Here is a 22,660-nt window from a genome sequence, read left to right on the forward strand (position 1 = left end):
AAGAAACATCTCCCCTCCGGAGTCTGACAATGGTGATGGAATTGAGCCGAAGAATGAAAAGAGTCATAGGGGGCCTAGTGGAATAATGGAGTTTAAGGGGCAGAGGAGGGTTTCTGTTTAGCTGGAAAGCACGGATGTCCTTAAATGTGGGGCCTCAAATGCTTAGTCCTGATTGCCGGTTGGCTTTTGCTAAGGAGCAGAGGCACATGATGAGAAGTTTGTCTTCCAGTTTGAATGTAGGCCTTGTCTTCATAACATAAAAGGCCTCTAGCACTGATTAAATGCAAAGTAAAAAAAGGACATTCCACCACTTAGATTCCATTTGTGTTTAATATATCATGAAAAACAATTATTTGAGCTTAAAAAAGTTCCTTCTTCACCTCTATTGACAACTTTAGAAATATCAATGTAGAAAACAAAGGGAAGCTATTCTTATTTTCTGGGTTTGAATGTATAAGGGGAAGATTTTCTTTCAAAAAAAATCAACATCTCTATCTTTTCAATTCTACAATTCTGTTTCTTTCCTTTGTCATTATCTGCAAAACAGCAGGAAACAATCTCACTATCAATGCTCGTGCTAAAAGATGAAATTTAATATCAAGCAAGTCCAGCCAGGTACTCAAAGGGGGACTTAGCTCTCCCATACTTAAGCAGAAAACAGCTTGCATGAAAATGTTGTGGGCAATAAATGTAACTGGAGCTAAAAATGAGAAACACAACAGAAAAATACAATTGAAGTAGAAGCGTTTTTTTTTTTATGACCATCAACGGGATTTTTATTTAAAACAACATTACATAAATTAACATATACACTAATGTCTGCCTCCAGGATGCTATTTCTATAGTGATTTTTAAAAAATTTGTTTTTATCCAGTATTTCCTCAAACACTTCCATTAATGACTTATTCCTGTCTCCCTTGCTCCTATTTTCTGATGGATATTCTGGTTGGGGGTGCCAGGTGTGGTATGAATATCCCCAAGCAACTTTTTTATGGCTTACCTGTTGCAGGGTTGAAGTACCAGCAACTTTCCTTCTGGTCCAGCATTGTTGCTATGTTGTATAGGGGCTCTTCCTTCATATAAGTAAAACATGATTTAACTTCTTTTGACAGCACTTCCTTTAAAATTTCAACCTCCTGGTCTATTGGAACACAAAATGTTCAACAATCTTACACCCAATGGTAACAAAATTATTCACACCTCTCTCTGACTTTGCGAGTTGTAAAAATTCGACCATGAAACCCAAGCTTGCAATACTGTAATCCTCCACTAAATTCAATAAATCACCTGCACTATCTAACCCAATTGAGATCGTGAAATATCTTTATCCTTTGGGAACTCCACAACCAACACTTCGTCTCTGGAACAGATGTAGGCTGGTTGTGGGAGAATAAAAGACAAAGGGGAGCACTGAAGAGAGACATTCTTTGTCAGATTGTATGACAAGAGCCAAGGCAGCGGACCTGTTAGAGGAAGCGAAGAGTAAAATCGGTGCCTGTTAAGGGTCAGCTGCAAAGTGAAGCCAAAGCTTCACATCATGGGATGTGACATCCACCTTTTGATGACCGGGAGCCAGCTATACAGATGGCACAGAAATATAAATATGAAAAAAATATCAAGATGAAAGAGATATAAAGAGAAAAAGTCCTGATGCTTCATCGCCTGGAATACAGTATAAAACGGATGTACTGAAGCAACGCTGCGAATCTCTTTTACCTTTCTGCAGGAAGAAGGATGCCTTTCCTCAGCCTACGTGACTGCTTTTCTAGTCCCAAAGTTCAACATTTTCACTGGAAAACCTTTGACAAAAAGGACTGAATCTAAAACAGAGGATTGTTTCAGAGAGTTGACTAATGTGCTCTCCATGCAGGGCCTTGTGAGTGGGATGAAAGGCAGCTTTTGAAATGTCAGACACAAAGTAGTGAGCATTCCTCTGAGCACACAGAGAAATCCTACTAGTACAACTGTTGTCTTATGATAATCAGATGAATACAAGCAATGTATAAAACCACTGAAATAATATGTTTTCTGTCTATTCAGTATTTAAAAATAAACCATTTAAATAGATTTAATTTATTTAAAAAAATTAAAAGCCAATAAATTTACTATGACACATAATCGAGGATTATGTACAGGTACATATACATGGCTAAAAACAAACAAGGGGAACACATAAACAACACCATATAACTTCAATTAAATCAAATTTCTGTGAAACCACACTGTCCACTTAGGAGGCAACACAAGGCCTGCAGTGTGACACTCTCAAAGGCTATGTTCACACTGCAGGCCTTGATGCTCAATTCCGATTTTTTTGCGAAATCCGATTTTTTTTATGTTGCCGTTCATATTTCCAAATATATACGACTTGTATGTGATCTCCTGTGCGAACTGGAGTCATACAACGCAAGTGTCCCGCATGCGCAGTAGAGGACGCAATGACGTCATAGGCCAGCGTGCTCTTTTTTTCCGGAAGTAAACATGAATGGTAGGCCCAGGGCGCATCTAGCAGTCTTCTCCAACCATAAAAGCACAATCTTTTCAATATGGTTAAACATACATCCTGCTCTCCGCATCATCATCTGCCATTGTTGTTGTTTTTCTTGCCGCTTCTGCGTAGCAAGACTCATAATAGTGAACTTTTTCGGGTATTAATGATGTTAAGGTCGGATGAATCTGACCTGGCCGTTCACACACAAGTCGCATTTGAAAAGATCAGATTCGTATCGGATTCAGGACCACATAGCCAAGTGGCCTGGGTTAGACTGGAAAAAATCGGATCAGTGTTGTTCAGACAGCCACGAAAAGATCAGATTCAGGTCGCACAGACCAATTCTCAGTACCTATGCTTTCTGGCTGATGTCTTTGGTCACTTCTGAATGTTGGTAGTGCTTTCACACTCATGATAGCATGAGATGCACTCTAAAACCTCAACCAAGCTCAAGTTCTGCTGCTATCTCCTTAGCTATTTTGGAATAGACCAGTCCAACTGTCATATGGATTGGGTGCAAAACCTGTGTGATAATTACACACTCCATAAATTATGTGAACAGCATAGAGAACTAATCTTTGTGAATTCTACATAACTGAATCAAGTTTCAGTTATTTAATCTCACTCTTAATGTTGCAATTAACAAAGTACCTTAACTAGTTTGAACAATGCCATTGTCAGTTGTTCTCAATTATCATTCTTGGCAGTTTTGGTAGAGTAAGTGCTTGTATTACAGGTCCTACCAAGATAAATAATCAACTTTAGTGCGTTTTTACTGGTACTGGATTTAACCCCATTTGGACTTCAGAACTCCATTAACATTTTGTTTTATAGATTCATTAAGGTGTGGGTGTTACAACCCCGCTTAAACAGGGAAAAGGGGGGAGGTAACATGTAACCAGTTGTAAATAGTTAGGCTCGAGTCAGTCTGTTAGTCACTGCTTCTGTCATGATGTTTTAAAGAGATCTGACCCACATGCAGAAAACCACTCAGAGAAACCAGAAGAAAAGTTTAACAGGTTTATTAGGAGTCCAAATGGGTTGGATTCAGGTGAACTCGGAGGGCTGGTGAACCGGAACTGGAAGTAAGAGGGGAAGTTCACAGAGGTTAGTTCAGGGTCCGTGGGAACTTTGAACGACATCTTGCAAAAACAGAGGTAAACTGGACTCACGTTTGCGGAGAAAGGTTTCTTCCCAGTATCCAGTCGGTGTGGGTTTTTCCAGAGATAGAGTGGCTTGTTGGAGGGTGGACAGGTTTTGGTCTGGTTGGTTTCTGAGGAGCAATGGAGCGGACTGCCACTTAGATTTCCAGGAGTACTTGAACGGGACGTGTGGAGATAAATCCCCTGCTCAGTGTGAAGCTCAAACAAATTCCTCCAGGGGGGAGGGGGCCAATAATCCGGTATGCAGGTTGACTTCCTGCCGAAAGACAAAACAACGTTAGAACTCAGAGAAACAAAAACTCAGTTAGACTCAGCTAAACTCAGCTCGTCTAGAGTACCCAAAACTGGCAAACACTCTGGCGTCAAGGTAGTGACAGTCCGCCGCTCAAATACTCCCCAGTGATGAGCAAACCAGCCGCAGGTGTGCAGCAGGACCAAAGAGGACAGGGCACCACCTGGTGGTGGAGGGAGAGAAAAACACCAAAACACAACCCACACAGACTGAATTCCTAACAGCTTCAACCGTTTTGAAGTAGAAGTGTCGATGCGAAATTTTTCGAGTGCATCACAGTCACTTGGCAGCTGCGAGCGAGGCCTCTTAACTTCCAACTTTGTGTCAAGCTTCACAGAAAATTTGAATAATCTGGGCGTTTCAATACTTCTTAAGTATTTAAATGCATAAAATCACAGGTTTTCGATTCACAGTTTTTTTTAACATTTGCAACCAGTAAACAATTATCAGCAACTGATTTTCTTATATTAAGTAAATAAACACATACTGTAAGGTTTGGTGGAAGTTGGTTGAGGACCCTAATGCAGAGATGAGTTTTGTTGATTTAACAAAAAAGGCAACAGAAACCAAATTCAAGGTGTGGATAGAATAGCTTGAAGGAAGCCAGAGGAAAGGAGACTGGCACAAGGGGTAACACAGAGAGTAACTCAAAAAAATTCAACACAGCTTAGATATAACACAAAATGATAATGGATGACATAAATAACAGAAAACTCAAAATGAATCTCGAATAGAAGTACAAAAGTGGAGAACCATAACAAAACCGTCCATTTCACTACTTCCAAAGGATCAGGAAATAATGGTCTTCTGTTCTTTTTCTTTGTTTTTTCTTAGTCTTCCAGAAGTGAACGACTATCAAGACCAGATGTGAATTTAAAAATAGAAGGACATTATGACAAATTGTTTTGTTGAATGTGATTTATGCCATTGCCAAATGAAAGTACTGTGAATAGCACAATATCCTTTCAAACCATGCTCAAAGACCCAGTTTGTTGCTGTCAGCCAGCATAGTTACTAAACAAAAATAGCAATTTATGAACCTATTAATGAAAATTAAACCATACTGGTGCAAAGACAATTTCTTTGGTCCCTTTACTCACTTTTACTTTATATTTTATTGAAAGATAAACAGTCAAGTGCTTAGAAAGCTATTTATGAAGATTATTTTGTATTTATGTTTTTCTATTAAAAAAAAAGCTAATAAATAAATATATGCAATAAAGTCTTACAAAGAAAAATGCAGAAAAAAGAATTCATACTGTCTAATGCAGGTAAAAACAACCTCCCTTTCATTTGAGTATATTTTGTAAGAAAAATAACTGGTGCCCAAATGTGTTGAACAGGGATTATTGTTGTTTCACTTCTCTTCCACTCCCTGGATGTATATACACACACACACACACACACACATTAATACATTTTCACACAGACCCACATTTCACACACACACTCACCCCCACACATACCTACAAATGTATTTCTTGTTTGGAAAAGGAACAGAATGGAGAATGAGGGGAGCAGAAACAGTGCAGTGAAGCAGATGTAATTACAAAAGGCAATACAAGCTGTGCTTCCCCAAGTCTCTGACCCACATGGAGGAAGTAAGTCAGAGCTTATCAGGGTTCCACAGAATGAGGAAATATTCTAGCAGAGGTACCAAGTGCCCCCTGCCTCTCTTAGATGTGACTCTTCGGAAAGATGACGCAGGGCGGTGGTTGTGAGGGTGGTGGTAGTAGAGAGGCTAGCAAATGAAGTAATACTGCAACTGTCACTTCTTACAACCACAGAAAGATTGGACCTCTGTAGGGACGTAAATTATGTAGCCCTTTAAATGTAACTTGTCCTGACTAAAAATGAGCTGCAGAAAAAAAAGAAACAAAAGACAGGAATTGTTGTACAATCCATTTGTCTGAGTCAGAAGAACAAGAGGTGCAGTGATAGTCATTGCATGTTTTTTGGTTGTCTCTGCGACAGTTTCTCTGAGTTTCTCTGGTGTGTTGCTCTTGTTGATATGAATCAAATGTGGAAAGGAGAAAGCGAGGGGAGAAATTGGACAAAAGATGTCATGACGAGGAAGGTAGCAGTTAGAAGTTGACTATGGGTTAGGTTTTGAGAGAAGGCACAAATAGCGGACTGTTACCTGTCTGTACTGAGTGCATGCTGCTGTAAAACCCCTCATAAGGATGCACTCTTCTTTGTATACATGTTTTGCAAAAAGGTTTTAGGGCTTGTGTATGTGTGTAGAGACTTGTGTAGAGACTAAATATGCTAAAAAAAAAAAACAACAACCCAAAAACAAGACGTTTTTTTAGTTTGTTTCTTTAGAAAATTGACTCCTCGGTTCAAACATCCTGTAGATTGCAATGTGATGGAAAACTGGTGATGGACATTTGTTGTCATCATAATTACCAGTCGGTTTAGGCTGATGTAAGTCTAGTTGACATCGAGCATTTAATAAATAGTATTTTATCAGTCTGTGTAGGATTGTATATAAGCCTAACTTGCAACTGTCCCAATGGAGCATAATCTTGATCTCTACAGTCACTAGTTTTTCAGATATGCACTGCAGTAGTAAAAGATGTCTGCCTCCACGAATGAGAACCCACTCCTACTGTATGTAATCATAAATAGCAATTTCTAAGGCAAGACAAGCATACAGATTGAGATTTCAGATCATAGGTGATAATAAAAAAACATGCATATAAATAACATATATATAATTAGTTACTGACATATTTACACTACCGTTCAAAAGTTTGGGGTCACCCAAACAATTTAGTGTTTTCCTGAAAAGTCACACTTTTTCACCACCATACATTTTGAAATTAATAGAAAATAGAGTTAAGACATTGACAAGGTTAGAAATAATGATTTGTATTTAAAATAAGAATTTTTTTTGTTTTTTTTTTACATCAAACTTTGCTTTCGTCAAAGAATCCTCCATTTGCAGCAATTATAGCAATGACCTTTGGCATTCTAGCTGTTCATTTGTTGAGGTAATCTGGAGAAATTGTACCCCACGCTTCCAGAAGCAGCTCAAACAATTTGGATTGGTTGGATGGGCACTTCTTGCATTCCATACGGTCAACACAGCTCCCACAACAGCTCAATGGGGTTCAGATATGGTGACTGCACTGGCCACTCCATTACCGATAGAATACCAGCTGCCTGCTTCTGCTCTAAATAGTTCTTGCACAATTTGGAGGTGTATTTAGGGTCATTGTCCTGTTGTAGGATGAAATTGGCTCCAATCATGCGCTGTCCACTGGGTATGACATGGCGTTGCAAAATGAAGTGATAGCCTTCCTTATTCAGAATCCCTTTTACCCTGTACAAATCTCCCACCTTACCAGCACCAAAGCAACCCCAGACCATCACATTACCTCCACCATGCTTAACAGATGGTAGCAGGCATTCTTCCAGCATCTTTTCATTTGTTTTTCATCTCAAAAAACGTTCTTCTTTGTGATCCAAACAGCTCAAACTTGGATTCATCTGTCCACAACACTTTTTTCCAGTCTTCCTCTGTCCAATGTCTGTGTTCTTTTGCCCATCTTAATCTTTTTCTTTTATTGGCCAGTCTCAGATATATCTCAGAAACTCAATCTGCTCAAAGGAAGGTCAGTTTTGTAGCTTCTATAACAAGCAAAACTGTTTTCAGATGTGAGAACATGATTGCACAAGGGTTTTCTAATCATCAATTAGCCTTCTGAGCCAATGAGGAAACACATTGTACCATTAGAACACCAGAGTGATAGTTGCTGGAAATGGGCCTCTATACACCTATGTAGATATTGCACCAAAAACCAGACATTTGCAGCTAGAATAGTCATTTACCACTTTAGCAATGTATAGAGTGTATTTCTCTAAAGTTAAGACTAGTTTAAAGTTATATTCATTGAAAAGTACAGTGATTTTCCTTCAAAAATAAGGACATTTCAATGTGACCCCAAACTTTTGAACGGTAGTGTATGTCAGAAACTAATTATTACACACTGTATCTTTAATTTTGGATTATTTAATCTGAGCAAACATTTTCTAAACCTCAACTTTTTTGAGAAAATAACCAGCCTGTTCATTTTACCTCCAGGATGCAGCTTAGCTAGGCTCATACAACAGAGTTGATCACCAGTTTTGCTCTAGAGAAATCATAAGAATAGGAAAGTAGAGGAAGTGTGTTAAACAAAAAGGATGAGGCTACATGAAAAGGCCTTGAATGAAATATGGCTCATATTATTTCTTTCTGCTTTCCCGACAGGGCCGTCTGTCATGGCCTGGTAAGGGCCAAAGAAAGTGGGCTAAGTGGCCAGGCCATTTCTTGTGCCTTTCCAAGTGGCTGAATAGATATTAGGATTTTACAGGCTATTACACATGATAATTGCAGAGCATATTGAATCTTAGGCAATTTTCTTACACAGTAGCATTCTGTTCTTGCTCTGTCTTTTCTATAAATAAATCTTTTAATGTATGCAAAGTATCCATCATGTGCATCACAATTTAAATGTTGTTTAAGATACACAAACAGCATCTGCATTGTTCATGTAAATTCAATTGCAGCACTGAGCTAATGGTGTGCCTTAGCAGGGCTTTGCTACTTTAGATATTCATCTAAGCCAATTAAGTGAGGGGCAGTTTATGGGATAACCCCTGTTAAAATGTTTTAGTGAATGTTTTAAGAGTAATATCAGGACCAGAGTTGGGTAATAAAAGTAAAATATATTTTATTTTAGAGTGAGAAAACATGAAGGAAGTTATGATATGTTAATAAATGCCATTTACCCTTTTTATACTTATGTTATTTTAAAACCGATTTTTCTGATAACCCCTCAGGAAGCGTTTGGAATTAGACCATTTACAGAAAAAAACAAACAAACAGAGTGATCAATCTTGTTTTCCTCAAATGTCTGCTCTGCATAAAACGCTTGGTAGAATTCATAATAGTAACAGGTAGCATGGTAAAATTTCTCTTTGCCCAACAAAACCAAGACTCCTAAGGGAGAAGCTGGAGCTGTCAGGAGTGGACCAGCACATGCCCAAGTGGATTCTGGACTACCTCAAGGGCTGCCCATAGTATGTGTGGACACAGGGCTGTGTGGTTTGCAGTATGGAGGTCCCACAGGGAACAGTGCTGGCACCGTTCCTATTCACCCATTACACTGTAGACCTCTCTATCAGCCCCCCACACTCCCACCTCCAGGACTTCTCTCACAATTCTGCCATAGTTGGCCTCATCGCAGGTAGGGTTGACTCAGATTACAGACAGTGGACCCAGAACTTTGTGGTCTGGGTTTCTACCTTAGTTAGTTACATAACATGCTGCTGTCATTTTGCACATCTCTGATGTTGCTGCTACTTTCAAATATACATTACTGTAAAAATGTCCATAGCTGTATATTCTTTATTTTATTCTCCAGATGCACAGTTTCATATTTTTAAAACATTTTACATTATTCATATACATTTTTCTAAGGTCCACATTTGTGTGACAATTTTTTCTAAAATGTTTTTGCTGCTGTAAACACCAGAATTTCCCACTTGTGGGACAATAAAGTGATTTTCTATTCTATTCTATTCTATTCTATTCTATTCTATTCTATTCTATTCTAAGACTGTCTCATGGTTGAAAACAAAAAGGCGGCATAGAGAGTTATGAAACACTTATAGCTGTAATAAAATGCTGTTAGACCCGGAGTAGAGAGTAAAGTTATTTTCTTTAAATTAAACTTTCTCCCTAATATTCATTCTTTTCTGTGGTGTAATACAGACAATAAGGGCTTGTCATAAAGAGCTTAAAAGTCTCTGGTTAAAGCAATTTTGTGTTAAAGGGGGTTTCTCCAGCAATGAATAACATCTGTAAAATGATCATTTAAAATATAAACTTAAGCAAATGCTTGAAGTAGTCCCCGGCATTTTCTCTGTAAGGAAAAGTTATGGTTTTGTGCTTTGTAGAGGCTGTATAAGCTAGTTAGAATTGATCTTGAAATTATGACAATTTCCACTTTTATCTTTGACGGATTCACTAAACAATACAGGCAAGCAGCTTACTATGTTGATAAAGATAAAGTGTTCCTAATAATAAAATACATCTGACATGTTTGGATATGAATTTATGTCTTTGAGGTTTTTTAACATACAAATATATGAAAAGAATTTACTGTACAGCATATTAACAGCAATGAGGTTGAATTGAATAGAAGCAGAAAGTTAATAATCAGCAATAAAAACAGGAAATTATAAATAGCAAATTTAACAACATATGTTTTAAATTTTTCATTTTACAGATTAGATACTGTCTAGACAAATTAATACATATGAAATCTTTTGTAAATGTGAACTTTGAAATGAAGAATTGAATAAATACAAATTTACTTGGATTACTTTTCTGACACTGTTTTATTTGCTGGTTCCTGCTCCAGTTTCCTGCATCTCCTCCTCGTCCTTTTCTCCTTCTCCTCATTCTCCTGTTGCTTCTTATCTGTCTTTTCCTCCTCTCCTCACTAGAGTGGCCCTCTAGTGACTCTATGACCCTGAATGACTCTGGCCTTCTCAGCTATTAATAACGATAAAAATATTATACAATTAAGTGTTAGAACACAAATACCATATACAAAAAAAAATAAAGAAATACATACATAAACACAATAAATTATAAAATAATGTCAGAATAAGAGGAAAAAGTATATGTATTTATTTCAAATTATTTTCTTTTTAACATTTAATACAGACTCTCTTTGGGAAATAAATGTATTTATGATTTGGTCAACCAGTATGGATTGTCAATCATTTTAATTGCTAAACAAGATAAATTATTTATTCAACTATAGTGTAACACTTCTGTCAGGCTGCCTTCAATGATCAACTTGTCATAAAAAAAATAATTACAAATGTACCATATGCTAATGCTGGGATAAAATGATAGGGCCATGTAGGCAATCATTTAGGCAAACTTGATTGAGCCATGCTGCTTGATAGAACCAGAACCAGAACTGGCCATCATGAAATCATCTTGGCCCCTCCAGAAATAAATCTGTCTGCTTTGCACACTGGATGCATCCGGCAAAACTTCTCTTTCCACCCATCTCTGTCACCCTTCTTTTTAGCATCTTTGCTATTTCAACCTACTCAATTATGTCCCTACGGTTAAGTGGTTTAGGGCATTCACTATAATGTGAAATAGGTTTGAAATCCTGGTTGCATCAGGCAGGGCATCCGGTGTAAAAACTTTGCCAAGTTTACAAACAAGTTGTAATGACTTAATCAGTAAAAATAGTTTAATATGGTGGCAGGAGAAAGGACAAAAAGCTATTTGAACCCTCTCCTTCCATTCTCTTTTTTAAATTCTATTTATCCAAACTATCAGGTTCAAAATATCAGGCTGATGTTCTACAGTTCCCCATGCATCTATGAGAGAGAGGTTACTGACCTATGAAGCACCACAGCTAAGTACTACAGTATCTGACCACAACACAATGACCACAGACCTGCCATTTGGGAATCCTTACCAACCTCCCTATGGCCACCACACCCCTGATTAGTGAGACGGTAATCATATATACAGATAAAGTAGTGAAATGTTCAGACCTTTACCTAAAAGAAAACTGTAACTTCTATGGCGGAGGTCTTCAACATGGGGTCCGCGACCCCTAGGGGTTCCACAGGGGTACTGCATGGGGGTTGTGAACGTTTTGGTTGATTAGACAATTTGTTTTTTTTATATTCCCCCTTGCAATTTTTTTTCACTAATTGAAATTTATTTAACTACACATTAACATGAATTCAACACACTGTAGTAAACAGATAAATGGAGGCAGAAGAAGTCTTTCAGTCATCAATGCACAAACTCAGCGACACACAGGATGAACACCTGTCCCATCGACGAGAAATCAGATTCAGAAATACTTTAATAATCCCATGGTGAAATTACTTTCATTATAGTACTCCATAATAGAGTGACTATAGGACCAGTTTGATATAACACAATTTCATACAATATATGTAATTAGGGGGTCCCCGCTCCATCTCGCCATCAGTTTTGGGGTCTTTGGCCTGGAAAATGTTCAAGACCCCTGTTTTATGGTATATCGAGAGAGAGTGAGACTTCAGTCATAGGGTGTGTCCTTTCAAAAGAGAAGAAGGGTAGGAGAAAAGAGGAGTGAACTTGTGTTGGGGTTGTTACTTCCTGTGTGGGCCTTCCTGTAATAAAAACACCTGCACACACCTGTGTGGCAGTTTTGGTAGACAAAGGAAGAGACCGGCTGCCACCTATAATCTAATCACCAGATGCACAACTGGTAAGGAGGAAATTAAGTTGGCTATTGAGATATTGTTTATTAAAAGGTAGAAGTTGAGTTAGAAGATATTGTAATGTGGCTCGTGGCCTGGTAATGTTCAGTTTATATTGTGCATATGGGTGAGCCACAGCGAAAATATTTGATTTAAAAATGTTTGTTTTGAACTAAATCAATTTCTGTTGGTCAAACTGTTTGAAAGGATTTCAACCTAAATCCCAATCCTAAATCCTCAAATAGAACACAATGGAAAAAGATTTGAGTTGTGCCTGGGGTCTTTCTTGGTGATGACCAACCATTTTTCAAGTTTGGGCAAGAGCTGAAGTTAGAAACCACACATAACTTCCCAGCGTGATAGAGCAACATTCTGTAGGGAATAAACATAGCACCTGCTGGGTTTTTTTATGCTAGTCATAATAGCTGTGGTCATTTATTATTAGATGCTAAAGTTTAAAAACTCAGTTAGTTTAAAATGTAAATCCCACTATCATTTTGTCTTTATTTTTGTTCCAGGGAATTAATAAAGAAAAAATGGTAAATCCAATCCATATACCTCATGATCATGATCAAATCAGTATTGGCAGATCTGATGGCCACAAAATCATCTATAACCCAAGTTCACAGTCATTACAGTGTTGAAGACATTTTTCTAAATGTTTGTTAGTAATATTTAAAAAGAATTTGGCTGATTCAGACTTTACTAACACACGTTTACAATTTACAATTTACAGGGTTCAGTTCCAACAGCCTCCACTCTGGGTTCCTGAATAAGACCCAATAAGACCCCACACTGCTCCCCAGGCGCCACACAGTCGCAGCCAATCAATCAAGCCAATCGATCAAAATGCAAAGTTAATTTTTAATTGCTCTGTACTTGTGACAGTGTAATAACAATAAAAGCTGTAAAAAACAGAACTAAACCCCCCACTTTTTTTTATTACAGTAGCTATCTAATCGGTCTTCAAAGACGGGTATTCCAACAACTATTTTACCTACATTTGAAATTTCATTTTTACCAGAAATGTTAAGTGAATAAAATATCATGCTTTATTTGCATTTAGAATAAATGCTTAAGGTAATAAAATATTATAGTTAGGTTAGAGTGTTATCACTTATGTTTTAAACATGCATGTTATAAAGTGACAAAGTAAAACTAGTTAACAGGTTGCAATCTGTGAGGAAGAAGAAACCCACAAAACCGACATTTAAACATTTAATATTTTAAGAAACTGTTAAAGCTTTCAACATTTTTCGAGAAGTAAATACAATGCCCTGTAGTAGGAAGTGATCTTTATAAATGCAAATTGATATTTTTCATCAGCCTTTTATTCACAACATACCCCATAAATATTGCATGAACTCCCTGAGCTGAAAAATTTGTCTTGCAATAACCCTTTTCACACTTTAAACAGCACACTGCAAGTTATAATGACTGCACACAGGTGCGAGCTAGGATTTTAACTGAAATGCTCAACAATTGTACTCTTTAGAGGATGTTTGAGAACATGTGTAAATTGTTAGATGTTGACTAAGAGCCTATTACCATTGAAATTTCATCATAAACAAATTTAAGAATTGATTCCAGTTACACACTAAGAAANTAGGAGAAAAGAGGAGTGAACTTGTGTTGGGGTTGTTACTTCCTGTGTGGGCCTTCCTGTAATAAAAACACCTGCACACACCTGTGTGGCAGTTTTGGTAGACAAAGGAAGAGACCGGCTCCCAGCCGTGGTCTAATCACCAGATGCACAACTGGTAAGGAGGAAATTAAGTTGGCTATTGAGATATTGTTTATTAAAAGGTAGAAGTTGAGTTAGAAGATATTGTAATGTGGCTCGTGGCCTGGTAATGTTCAGTTTATATTGTGCATATGGGTGAGCCACAGCGAAAATATTTGATTTAAAAATGTTTGTTTTGAACTAAATCAATTTCTGTTGGTCAAACTATTTGAAAGGATTTCAACCTAAATCCCAATCCTAAATCCTCAAATAGAACACAATGGAAAAAGATTTGAGTTGTGCCTGGGGTCTTTCTTGGTGATGACCAACCATTTTTCAAGTTTGGGCAAGAGCTGAAGTTAGAAACCACACATAACTTCCCAGCGTGATAGAGCAACATTCTGTAGGGAATAAACATAGCACCTGCTGGGTTTTTTTATGCTAGTCATAATAGCTGTGGTCATTTATTATTAGATGCTAAAGTTTAAAAACTCAGTTAGTTTAAAATGTAAATCCCACTATCATTTTGTCTTTATTTTTGTTCCAGGGAATTAATAAAGAAAAAATGGTAAATCCAATCCATATACCTCATGATCATGATCAAATCAGTATTGGCAGATCTGATGGCCACAAAATCATCTATAACCCAAGTTCACAGTCATTACAGTGTTGAAGACATTTTTCTAAATGTTTGTTAGTAATATTTAAAAAGAATTTGGCTGATTCAGACTTTACTAACACACGTTTACAATTTACAATTTACAGGGTTCAGTTCCAACAGCCTCCACTCTGGGTTCCTGAATAAGACCCAATAAGACCCCACACTGCTCCCCAGGCGCCACACAGTCGCAGCCAATCAATCAAGCCAATCGATCAAAATGCAAAGTTAATTTTTAATTGCTCTGTACTTGTGACAGTGTAATAACAATAAAAGCTGTAAAAAACAGAACTAAACCCCCCACTTTTTTTTATTACAGTAGCTATCTAATCGGTCTTCAAAGACGGGTATTCCAACAACTATTTTACCTACATTTGAAATTTCATTTTTACCAGAAATGTTAAGTGAATAAAATATCATGCTTTATTTGCATTTAGAATAAATGCTTAAGGTAATAAAATATTATAGTTAGGTTAGAGTGTTATCACTTATGTTTTAAACATGCATGTTATAAAGTGACAAAGTAAAACTAGTTAACAGGTTGAAATCTGTGAGGAAGAAGAAACCCACAAAACCGACATAAAATTTATCTTTAAGTGGAAACATTTAATATTTTAAGAAACTGTTAAAGCTTTCAACATTTTTCGAGAAGTAAATACAATGCCCTGTAGTAGGAAGTGATCTTTATAAATGCAAATTGATATTTTTCATCAGCCTTTTATTCACAACATACCCCATAAATATTGCATGAACTCCCTGAGCTGAAAAATTTGTCTTGCAATAACCCTTTTCACACTTTAAACAGCACACTGCAAGTTATAATGACTGCACACAGGTGCGAGCTAGGATTTTAACTGAAATGCTCAACAATTGTACTCTTTAGAGGATGTTTGAGAACATGTGTAAATTGTTAGATGTTGACTAAGAGCCTATTACCATTGAAATTTAATCATAAACAAATTTTAGAATTGATTCCAGTTACACACTAAGAAATAAAAAAAAAAACCCTATTATATTCCTTAGACATACAGCACAAAACAGCAGAAACAAACAGCTGGAAACATTTGACCCTGGCTTAATGCTTTCCTTCTCAAACATTTATATGTTTTCTAAACTCTGTTTGATGAAAAATGACTGTAGGAGTACACAAGCCTGTGTGCTGGAATGAAATCTGTGATGAAGCATTCCTCCTTGTTGAGTTGAAAGTGATGGGAAATGGATATAAAAAGAAGATGTGGGAAAAGACAGATTATGAAATGCTGATGGAGTAGCCTCAGCTCTGCCATTTATCAAAATAATTAACCATAATCAGCACCATCCACAGAGAGAGGTGGAAGATGTAGGGAAAAGTGACTATGTAAGAAAAATACCTTTAAAGTGAAGAAGTTGACATGTAATAGAAAAGTAAATCACTTTATTTAGCATATCTTTTACAAGTGAATTTTAGTGAGGTGGAATGAAAAGCATAAATCATGTTTGAGAAATCAATTTTTAAATCAAACCCACCTTTAATCAGTAAAGAGAAACAGATCTACAGATGGTCATTGCCACTTCTTTATGTAAACCTCAACCTCTTACGGTTCTGCATCGGAGCTCAACCTGTCCTGATTAGGTGGCAACGGCATTTCACATCATTTCAAGTCATCAACTGACCATGGGATTGGATAAAAACCTGAGACTATAATAAACTACAGGCTACAGGCCATGGGTTCTTTTTAGCTAACAAATAATTGGAGAACATGCATTAGAATAGGCTCTTTATTTGAGTTTAAATTTCACAAGTACCTGTGATGCCTCATTAAACTAAGAACAAGATAGATCAGCTAATTTCATTCCTGATGATTCGCAGGTGATGGAGGTCCTACAGTAGAGGACTTATGGGGCAAGGCTCATACATATGCCTAAATGAGACATCAGCAAAGGTAAGGTTCAGCCTATGATATGGAGTTAATGTCTGTGTCTATCTTCTTTTCATTGGGATTATGTGTCATCAGATTTCTTTACCGTTATTCTAACCTGGTTTAATAATCTTTAGATTACATTTGCATTCACTTTTCTATGCTGCTATCAAATATCCCCCCTCCCAACATGACCTCACATAGTTGTTTTTTTCTTCCATAATTTCATCATAAACCTTTTTAGAAGTCAGTTATATACCAAAACATTATTTGCACATATTTGTAAAATAATCTTCACAAATTCAACATGTTTATTCTGATACCAAGGTGATTAGGTTAACCTATCATTTAGCCTGAATGTTCTTTCTCTTCCTTAAAAACTGGTGCTAGGGTCCTTGATCTTAATTATGCTTTTTCCTTTCTATAGTGGTTGATAATGAACCTGTCAGACCTAAAAGAGAAAACAGGGATTAGTTATATTCCTTCCACCTAATATTTATGCATACTTTATGCTTGTATGTCACATAAAATCCAAATAACATTCATTTAAGTTTCGGTTTTAATGTAACAAAATATGAATGAACCCTTTACCACTGTAGACGAAACCCTTTTGTTAAATCTTGCAAACATCAGGCGTCTCCTCTCAGCAAATTTAAATTACTTGGGTCATCTGACAGGCTGACAGATTATCTAAAATACCAAGTCAGCTCACGCCATGTCTCCAGCCAAGTTCCCATTACACATGCTGATCTGTTCATCTTCATTTATTATTTACAACCACATGCAGTCAGAGCCATGTAGGCCATTTTATGAGAGTTTAAAATTTAAATACTTCAAAATTCCTGGGTAATTTGGACAATGACCTGACAGCAGAAAGGTGCCTCACTGAATATAGTTTCAAAGAGATTTACAACCAGTACTGAGGGTGGCATCATTGTGGATTTTATCAGTGACTGCTTGAGTCCAGACGGTTTTAAGACTCCAACAATTTAAGTTAATGCTTTTTCAGCAAACAGTATCTTAAAAAACAAAAAGTCCTATTACAGATTTCTACTATAATAGCTTTTGTTGGTCAGACTTATTTTTTTCAGATCATTAAGCACACTTTACAACTGAAAAAGAAATACTGAGTACATACAAAATACAGTTCTTGAAATGATGACCTTATTTGCGAGAAGAGCAAAAGTTTTCCAAACCCACCCGAGCATTGATGAAGTATTCACCCCCTAATGGAACATTTTTACCAACCACAGATACTGATTATGGCAAAACCTGTGATATACAAAAAAAATAAATAAATAGGACCAACAAGAGCATCTAAAGTTGTGCAGGCCTCTCATGCCTCAGTTAAGGAGCGTTTTTTTTCTAGAAATTGATAAGATAGAAAACGGGCAGAAATATTTTCCCAAGAGAGCTCTTAGGTGAACACCCCTGCCGAAGAAAAACAATAGTACGGCTTTTATCTCAGTTGTCAATTTGCTTTCTACCAGAAACTTCTGAAGGAGAATATCCAAGAATCAGTTCATATTTGATTTATGATGCAGCACAGACTGCAAACAACCAAGTCAACCTCTAAATGGATTTAAAACAAAGCAAATGTATTGGAATGACCTGGTCAAAGTCTAAACTTTAAATCGGAAACTATAAATCGTAAATAAGCTGTTCTTTCTCAAAGTCTATTAAAAGAGCTCAATAAAACAATTTACCAGTGCAACAACATCACTGGTTTTAGCTGATCAAGAAAGCAATAATTGAACCTAAACGCCTTTGTACATATATATGTAGTACAAACTAAATATTTATTCATTTAATCAAAGTTTAGACCTCACCTTGATACCTCTTTAATTGTTTTCTTGAAAGGTTGTTAAGTCCTCGCACCTGGCTGTTTTTAATTATTGTGTGCATGTACAGAGTAGTTCGGCTTTCACATTTTCCAACCATGTCTGCCTGAAACCATTCCTATATGACCCTGACCTTTTCAGAACCTAATGGGATTACGGAACACTGACTGCCAATTAAAAGAGAAACAAAACAGGCAATGAGAGCACATGGGTGTAATTGCTATAAAAACCCTTAAGGTAAACACATGTTCCCGCTACAGGCACACTAAGTGAGATATAGAGTGTTAAGGAAGAGAATGAGAAGTGAGGCTGAATGTGTGAGAGTATAAATAAATAAATAAAAACAGGGGAGAAGGGAGTCAAACTGCAGAGGCAGGCTCGCATGAGAATGTGTTGTTAATTTGGCCACGTTTTAATTAGCTCTTGTGACACAGAGTGGGCTAATGGGGAGCCCTGAAGATCTGGGCAGACTGGCAGCCTGAAAGAGGCCACCAGATTGGCATGCCTAACCACTGCCTGTTTCAGACATGCAGCTGGGCACTCACATTCCCCCACAGCTGCTGCAAGGGCCCAGAGGTGCTGTTTAAAAAAGATAAAGGCCTGACTGTGGAACACACTTGCTTACTGGTGCTGCTTCATTACTTTTTATTGTCTTTCATTTTAGTTTTTTTTTTGTCTCCTGTGTTCAGTCTAATTAAATCGTAATCATTTCTTTCGTCTCTCTAAAAGAAAGGATTTGACAGTTATTTAAGAAAATATTGCTCCCTCCAAGTCTCTAAGGAAAGATTTCTGTTTACAGAGTTCACACATGAGCTACGTTTAAAAGTGGTTCTGTGTCTGCTCTGCGAATATGAGGCCGGCTGATATTTAAAGAGTTTGACTATTTTATGAGTTTCAGTCTTATAAAATAGAGGGAGCGAACAAAGACAATCCTGTGTGAACGCAAACAGTGCGTGCCCTGATGGAAAGTGCAAATATGAGCCTAACTGCTTCAGTTTTCAGAGGGGATTTATGACAAGCAGTCTTATTATCTGGCAGTGAGATTACTGCCATACGCTCCACTCCACAACAAAGAAGGGCCATGCCACATAAAGCCCAAAGTGGTTTCTGACACAGTACTCTGCACTTTCAACACAGATTTAAAGGATGAATACACTATTCTGCTTTTTGGAGGGTGGCAATGAGTTAGTTGCCCTAAGCCTAATAGACCCACTCAATGCTTCTGCTGTTTTTTCTTTCGAGGTATTTGGTAAGCAAGGCAATCAAAAGAAAGGAAGAATGTAACAATTTCCCTAGTAACACCAAACACAACAAACCTTTTGTCAGAAAGAAATAGAGACTGGTTAATCAGTATCAGTGGAAATTACATCAGCTCGGAAATATCTGCAGGTGCCTAAAAATGCCACAGAGAACCTTAGGCAAAATTAAAGAAAATCCTAATCAAGTTTACCGTGGGATTTTAAAAATTGAGTAACATAAGACTAGGTTGCTAAGTTGTTGTGTTGTGTATGTGGACCAAACTGTGCATTTACCATAAATGTTTGTACAAGTTTTGCATGACTGTCACTTTTTGGACTACAACAAATTACTTTGAAACTGTGAAATACTCACAGCGCGTTACTGTAATTTCATATCCGGGATATTATAATACATTGTTGAAAAATCACGTAGCATGTATAATGTAACATTACAACAATGACAAAGCATTTACCATGATATTAAAATACAGGAAGTACAGTACATCATTTTGTTATGCATCATTACAATACGGCACTGTATCTTTGCAGTGTTTATTGTGGAAATAATGTAAAGTTGTCAGTAATTTGATGTGAATTTACAATCTAAATAGTGAAAGCAATGCAATGAACACACACCGGAGGACAATTTAGAGTTGCCACTTAACCTGGCAGTCATTTTTTTGGACCCTGGGGTGAAAGCCAGAGTACCCAGAGAGAACCCACAAATGCACAGGGAGAACATGCAAACTTCATGGAAGAGGAATCAAACCTAGAGCCTTATTGCTGCAAGGCAACAGTGCCACTACCTGAGCCACAGCACAGCCATGTTGTGCATTTTTACAGATGAATTTATTATTAATTTTAACTGGCGGTTATATTTGATGAATTATTTTAATCAGCGAAAGCAATAACCTTAATGTTGGTCAAATGATTAAAATCGACACTTTGCTCAAATATCAGGAACGAAGTTGAGATTTGGGTCATTTCTCAATTCTCGAGAACGCGAGTCTAGTCCGGTCTTGGGAAGAACACAGGAAATTCTGCACGAGAATGGGAGCACGCAGCATAGATATGGGTCAATTGGAACAGAAGCGTACTTGTGACGTCACCACACGCACAGCTCGTCTAGAGCTGTATTTCACCTCCTGTTATTAATCGTCTCTAGATAATAATAAATTCAGACTTTTTTAATTTAGTGGGGGAATAATAACTAACACAGCTAGATAAACACAAATCAAATGAACATTTTGCAATCTAAAGCAAAAAAAAAATGCTGCTGCAGTGCATGCTGGGACAGCTGTCAATTTCAAGAACGGACAAGTCTGCTCTGATGCATACTCGATAAAGAGGACGGGGCAAGAACAACATCCGGGGATTTGGTGCAATCTCGGTCTGGCGTTCTCGGCAATTGGAACATTGCTCGAGCTGAGGCTGATGACATTACACGAGTACACAAGCACACGAGAACGCACAACAACGCATATTGAGAAACGGCCATGAAGATGAGAGGCTTCTGTTGTCAAGGTAACCAATAGCTTAGCGGCTAACAACAGCTAACCAACAGCTAATCAGCAGGCCGCAAACACGCAATTGCAAGTCAGTCTTACTTCGGTACACTAGCAGCTATGAAGGTAACCAATAGGCCAGGAATCTCAAAATGTTGGACCGTGCCAAAACTCTGCCATTAAAATTTATACGGATCATAAAAGAAGATGATCTCCAAAAGATGGCCTATCCAACTAAAATGTGGCTGAGTCTAAATTTCAGCAAGACAGCTTAGCAGAAGTGACGGCTTTAACATTTAAAAACACACAACTTTATATTTGTCACGATAACATCAGCAAAATCATTTCAAGGAGCTCCTTCTTATTAAAGCAATCAGCATTTAACTACTAATTTTCCTTGCCCCAGGCAAAATTATCTGTTAAGTGTAAATTAGGAAATATTTCTTAAGTCCGAGATACACTTGCATTGTGTTGCCTCATCGGTCTCTGTGCAGTGTGCACAAGCTCATAGAAGTACTGCACATATTTATTATTGATGCTGATGTACATTGAGGAACACCCTGATATTGTACAAGTTCCTCCTCTTAGAATTTATGGAGGGGTCTGAAATTGTCATCATAGGTGCATGTCCACTGTGAGATACATAATCTAAAATAAAAAATCCAGAAATCACGATATATGATTTTTTTTAATCTAATTATTTGTATAATACAGCTGCAAATAAGTATTTGAACACCTGAGAAAATCCATGTTCGTATTTGGTACAGTAGCCTTTGTTTTCAATTACAGAGGCCAAAAGTTTCCTGTAGTTTTTGTACAGCAGCATCAAATTCCTGGGGGACAACCTTAGTTGAACTGTAAACACAATCTCACTAGTCAAAAGGGCACAAAAGAGCGTGTACTTCCTATAAAGGATGAAGAGAGCCCACCTGCCCCCACCCATCCTCAAGACCTTCTACAAAAGCACCATAGAGAGCATTCTGATCAGCTGTCTCAATATGTGGTGTGGAGGCTGCAGTGCCTCAGACTGTAAGAAAGTGAGAAGAGTAGTGAGAACAGCAGAGAGGATCATCAAGGCTCCTCTTTCCTACATAAAAGACATTTCATCCCAGCGCTGCGTGTCCCAAGCCTGTAACATCATCAATGACCTCTCAAACCCCCACCATGGCCTGTTCTCCCTACTTCCATCTGGGAAGAGGCTTTGCAGCATTCGATGCAGGTGAAGCAGATTCTGCATCAGCTTCTTCCCACCACCATCAGACAGCTAAATCATCTCATAAACTCTGTATCACCCGATAACACCAAACCAAAAATACTGCATATTTGCAACATATATACTAATGCTGTGAACTTCCATATCAATGCGGTTTTTTTTTTTGCACCATGTTTTTTTCTCCCACACTGTTTACATTTTATCACTGCTACACTTTATTCAATCGAAATGTTCATTTACTGTCTGAAAAGCTGTATTAAAGCTACAGTGTGTAACTTTTAGCGACATCTAGCGGTCAGACTGCAGACTGCAGCAACATGAACATCTCCCCCCCACCCCTTCCCCCCCAAAAACA

At 37.5% G+C, this 22,660-nt stretch overlaps 1 long non-coding RNA gene across 1 annotated transcript in view; it reads left to right on the plus strand.

Annotated features, from left to right (window-relative positions):
• The window catches only part of LOC107081702, a 56,463-nt gene that overhangs the window by 13,261 nt on the left and 20,542 nt on the right, over positions 1 to 22,660 (plus strand). Inside the window, exon 2 of the long non-coding RNA XR_001481107.1 lies at positions 16,460 to 16,532. This is a non-coding gene — a long non-coding RNA (uncharacterized LOC107081702). The remainder of the gene's footprint in view (positions 1 to 16,459; positions 16,533 to 22,660) is intronic.

Source organism: Cyprinodon variegatus, unplaced genomic scaffold, assembly GCF_000732505.1.
Source record: "Cyprinodon variegatus isolate N-32 unplaced genomic scaffold, C_variegatus-1.0 Scaffold39, whole genome shotgun sequence".
Taxonomy (NCBI): domain Eukaryota; kingdom Metazoa; phylum Chordata; class Actinopteri; order Cyprinodontiformes; family Cyprinodontidae; genus Cyprinodon; species Cyprinodon variegatus.